The sequence below is a fragment of the Neltuma alba genome, unplaced genomic scaffold, assembly GCF_004799145.2.
Source record: "Neltuma alba isolate B1F8T4 unplaced genomic scaffold, ASM479914v2 tig00012364_pilon, whole genome shotgun sequence".
NCBI lineage: Eukaryota > Viridiplantae > Streptophyta > Magnoliopsida > Fabales > Fabaceae > Neltuma > Neltuma alba.
In genome coordinates this window covers 59,949-65,839 of record NW_021636867.1, presented here as the reverse complement: position 1 = coordinate 65,839, position 5,891 = coordinate 59,949, and the positions used below count along the sequence as shown (strand labels likewise).

Here is a 5,891-nt window from a genome sequence, read left to right as displayed (position 1 = left end):
AGTTTTTTTTTTTCTGAATATTTTATTAAAGTATTATTTATTATCATTAATGGAACTGAAGATGTGTGGGCGCATCGTCTCTACTCACATCAACCACTACTAGAAGTTCAACAAAGTGGCTGTGATAATTTATTTTTGCTACTTTCAGTTTCAGATATGATTCACCATTCTAATTAAAGACCAAATTGAATATATGAAGAGACTAGTATACCCAACCAATGGAGTTAAAGTGAAGGCATCATGATTCATGACTTCCCAGAGCTCTTCAAAAGTCAGCCAAAAAAGAATTGTTTGTTAAGTATTTATTTAGAGCCAATATGTCCATACATTACAAGGTCTTAAAATTTAAAACTAACAATAATAAAGGGAAAACTTGCCTTCCAAATGCACATAAAATGAGATGTGTTTTATTTTGTTGTTGTTGTTATACAATAATTAACTGTTATTGTCTTTAATGTACTTTTACTAAGAGACCAAAATGCCATATTCATATATACATATTTTATTTCTTTCTATTCTTTTTTCCTCATCTCCGTTGGTCTTTTCATCATCTTTGTGCAATGGTGTCTTTCTCTTATTCTTTTTATTATTTTAATTTATCAAGTTAGTATAGATAATATCTACCCTTAAAAGAATGACTCCCTACCATCATTATTACAACAATAATCATATCAATATTAATCAATATACAACATATAAATTAACGAGCGTCACCCTTGCTCATCACAAGAAAAAGTGACAAAAATTGACATAAAATATACTACTTTTTGTCTTTAATATAAAAGTTTGTTTGATTTTTATTTTGATTCTAAATATAAGACCCCAATTTATTTTATCTCTCATATTTATTCATTTTTTTCAAGGTAATCCTTATAATAATAATAGTTCTAGCCAGTATTTTTTATTAGTAAAAATATTTTAAGAAAGATAACACTTATTTATTAAAAATAACTAACTTAACTAATTTCTTTAATTTACTCAAATTAGTTAACTAACTCTTATATTATAGACTGGAGGCAATATTTATAGATGAAGAGTAGTGTGATGAAAAATATATGTGGGAAAAAAAACTTCACCCCATTTTTTTTTCATAAGATTCAATTAATTACTTAAGTTGAATTAATTATTTCTTATAAAATATCACATTATATTCAATAAAATAACTAGTTATAAAGCTTCAAAGTTTTTAGATTAGCATCATAAAGCTAGTTTTTTTTGGGAAATTCACCATCAGATTCGAAGAAAAGAATATTAATATATCACCAAAAGATCTCAATAATAAAAATTGCATGGACGTTGTGATCATTTTTGTATTGAAACTTTGTTTATTTATTTATTATGGAACCTTTTTTAGGGCCTCTGATGATCCCATATACTATCTCTAGTTTTTAATAAATATAAAAATTAGTTAGGGTTAGATTTAGTTCTAAATATAATATCTCAATTCATTTTGTTTTTTATTTTTTTTTTGTAAAATATCTTTATTGATTGTAAGTACTTTCCACCAATAAATAATTCTAATAATCTAACATACATAATTGAAGATAATAGTATAAGGAAATCAATATACATTTATGATTTTTTAATATTTTTGTATTTTGACTATTTGAAAAAAGCTATCGTCCACGTACGATTGCATCTGCTACATGAACATGATGCTTGTAAGTTGCAACCCCTGAATGAATTTCTGGTTAAAAAAAAAATGAATGAGAAATAAAAAGTGGGAACCCTTGCGTTTGAAATCTTCAGAAGTCGCCTTCACATCTAATTTGGGACCATCTGACTTCCTACCTCCTCATTTGACCTTCCTGCCTTCTACGTTCGTTCCGCCTTCAATTTCCTGCAATGTTACTCTCTGTCCATTTTTCGTTAGTTCTGCTAACTAAATTCAACGCTACCATATGTCTTATTTTCCAGGGAAAAAAAAAAACAGCACCATTCCTTTATAAAAGTGTACATATAACATCAATTTTTTTAAAAAAAAATTTATAAAAATTTTTAAAATAAGTTTAATCTTACAAATTTAGTAGGGTTAGGATGTGTCCTACAGCTCATATGATACTTATTTTAGAGATAATTATTGTCACAGATTACCTCTTGAAGAAAGTTATCGCAATGGATTATGATTTAAATCCATAACTTCCTAGAATACATTTACAGATTTTTATTCGCATGGCATCATGTCTTGTAGTAATTAATTATTCTTTTAAATGACAAATATTGAATGGATTAACTACTCTGCAACTACTGCCCATCATAAATAAATACATATAAATATATTATGTTTAATCTATTAATAGTATAATTTATTTTTCAAACGTATTTATATCTTCCGATACGCATGATTACCAATAACCGTGTAGTTAGAAGCTATAATAATTTGCGGCAAAAAAAAAAAGAAGAAGAAGAAGCCAAAATAATTTGCCAAGTGCAATGGTCAACAGTCAACACCTCACCCCCTTCCCATCCTCCTCAGCCGTTACGTTCTCCGTCAACCATGATGTCGTCGATTCTTTATATTCGCGCGTAACTGCTCCACTTCAACTCCAACTCCCCACCCCGCTCCCCTTCAAAGCCTCTCATTGAAACAAAGAGGATATAAATGACAGAAATAATTCGAGTCTCTCACTTGCTCTAGCTAAAATGAGACCCCTTTTCAGATTCTTCATTCTTCTGGCTCTGCTTGCTTTTGTTGTATCTTCTTCCTCCTCTTGCAAACTCAGTCAAGAAGACGGCGACCTTGTGTCCAGGGCCTTCAAATCAGTCTCCGGATTCAACATTTCTTGGTTATCCTACTGCTCCGACAATGATCAGTTTAGGGCCATAAGGCTTCCTTCCAAGAATCTCCGTGGGCCTATTTCGTGGAAGTTTCTGAGGAACGTTTCAAACTTGAAGGTTCTTGATCTCTCTGGGAATTCTCTTCAAGGTCAAGTGCCTCGCTGGGTCTGGGCAAGCTCGAGCTTACTGGAGGTCATTCTTTCCAATAACAGGTTTGGAGGTAGCATTCATGGCTCCTTCGCTTCTTCTCTTCAAATGCTTAATCTATCACACAATAGGTTCACAAATCACGTTCAGCTTTCTGGGCTTTCAAAGTTGAAAATTCTTGACCTTTCCCATAACAATCTAAAATACCTCCCTTGTAGGTTTGAGAAGCTCACCAACCTGAACCACCTTGACCTGTCCAACTGTAAAATCATAGGAAACGTCAAACCTATCTCTGTTTTGAAGTCGCTGAAGTACTTGGACCTCTCAAATAACGAGTTGAATGGTAATTTCCCTTCTGATTTCCCTCGTCTTCATACCCTTCATTTCTTGAACATTTCTCACAACAATTTCAGAGCAGTACTTAGCTTCGATAGGTACAAGAAATTCGGCAAATCAGCTTTCCTCCACACGGGAGCTAACTTTAATTACAACGCTTGAAACGAGACCCGATCTGTACGAGACAACACAAATCAAAATCGAAAACACTGATTCTCTCAGTGTGCTCGGCTTCAGGAGTCATAATTGTTCTATTATGTATTTCAATATTATGCATCTACAGAAAGAGACGATTGGCTAAGAAAAAATAATGGGCGATCTCGAAACCGGTCCCACCATTGCCTTTCAAGGTCGACAAATCCGGACCGTTTGCTTTCGAGACAGAATCAGGTACGTCCTGGGTGGCTAATCTGAAGGAGCCATCGTCGGCGCCAGTCGTGATGTTACGTTCGAGAAGCCATTGATGAACCTGAGCTTCAAGGACCTGAGCGCGGCCACGTCACACTTCGGTAAGGACTCGCTGCTAGTCGAGGGGAGGTGTGGCCCCCTCTACAGAGCCGTCTTACCCGCCGGCAGAGACATCCACGTGGCAATCAAGGTTCTGGAGAACGCCAGAGACGTCAAACATGACGACGCGGTTGAATTGCTCGTTGAACTCTCAAAGCTGAAGCATCCAAACGTACTGCCTCTCTCCGGTTACTGCATTGCAGGTACTGTGCCGAGTTGCATCTGTTCCAAAATCCAAATGCTTTCTTCCAAATTTTACTTGTTTTTTTTCCAATTCTGTTTTTTTGGCAGAAGCAGCGTACATTCTGAAATTGAATTGAACCTGCTCGCATTAATTGCCTTCACAGGTTTTAATCTTATGATGTCGCACTCACTAACTTGCTGTGTATCTGTTTTCCCTAAATCTACACTCTTGTAATGATTACGTATAGGAATTCGTGTCTGTCCTGTCGTACATTTTGGTTTCTAAATTGAAATGTCTGTTTCTGGAATAAGCAAAATATTCCAAATGGTTTTAGCCTAACAAAACTTTTCTGTTAATATTAATCTTTTTTTTGGAAAAAATTATGGAAGTTGGCACACTTGATTCATGTTTGGTCTAATTGAGAAATTTGCTTAAATATGAGTGTAATTAAATGTGGTGAATTTAATTAAAATTGAAATTTGATTATATTTATTGCAATTTCATGACAAGAGAAGTTGGTGTTGTACAAGGTTATGCCGAACGGCGATTTAGGAAGGTGGCTTCATGAGCTGCCAACGGGGACTACTAACGTGGAGGATTGGAGTAGCGACACGTGGGAGATTCAAAATGGTGTTGGATCACTAGCATCCTCATCAGAAACTATGGGTTGGCGAACACGACATCGTATCGCTGTTGGGATAGCATGTGGCCTGGCATATCTGTACCATGCCGGATCAAAGCCCATCATATATGGCCACCTGGTCACCTCTAATATCTTACTAGCCGACGACTTCCAGCCCCGAATCACTGATTTTGGGTTCTGAAAAATCAAGTAGCAAGATAAGCTGAACTGCACAACAGAGACGGACATTTACTGCTTCGGTGTTGTGATGATGGAGCTCTTAACAGGGAGGGCCCACACGATGGAGACAGTCATGTGGGTGAGGAAGATGGTGAGAGAAGGAAATGGGGTGGGCGTGTTGGATGAGAGGCTGAGAGATGAGGGCGGTAAGTCGGAGAGGGAGATGGCGGAGAGCCTCCAAGTGGCGTTCTTATGCACGGCGGACTCACCAGTGAAGAGGCCCACGATGCGGCAGGTCCTGGGGTTGCTTAAAGACATTCATCCTGGACTCCATCAATCTCAAGTCTGAATTCTGAACAACTTGTTCTCCATAATTTTGTTTTTCTGCTTCTTTTGTTTTTTGCCCCTTAAAAAATACAATTTAATCCTCAAGTATACATTTTTCATTTTGTAAAATTCATTGTAGGCATCGTGAAGGAAATTCTTGCTCCTAGAGGAGCATGCTTGTGATGATTAAGATTTATTCTGTACATGGAAGTAGTAAAAGACCTTGCAATGCGTTATGTATTAAAAAAAAGAAAAAGAAATACAGTGTAACATGCATCTCATATCAAATTTCTTACAAATACAAAAACACTAATCCAACATGCTTACTCTAATTTATTACAAAATCTTTTGCTTTTAATATAAGAATTAAATAGTTAATTGATAAAAATAAAATAATCAGTTAAATTAATTATTTGTAATAAATATGTATTAATTTTTTAAAATACCTTTTTTAATCGAAAACTTTCTTAATATTAGTATAAAAATATTTTTAAAAAATAATTATAAATTCAAAGAAAATATCAATTAAAATTTTATATTTAAAGCTAAAATAACTTATTATTTGCCTCTTATATTTACAATCTGGACAATACTCATGTTGATGAGTAGGGAGAAGCCTAGGCCGTGTTTGTATATAGTACTCCTCCATTGTATTAATTTAAATTTAAGTCTTTTTAATCAATTAAATTTTCAAACAGGCTGTTTTAACAAAATTTCCCTAATTCTTTTTTTGTGGGCATAGTACAAATAATCCCACTCACATTACTCACTTTTTGCCTCTCCTTTTTGGCTTTTTCTTTTTTATTTTTG

General features: G+C 34.6%; 1 pseudogene; it reads left to right on the top strand.

The window, feature by feature from the left end:
- The first annotated feature begins 2,643 nt into the window (after positions 1-2,643).
- LOC114726310 (calmodulin-binding receptor kinase CaMRLK-like) lies at positions 2,644-5,103 on the top strand (annotated as a pseudogene).
- Positions 5,104-5,891: the final 788 nt, after the last annotated feature.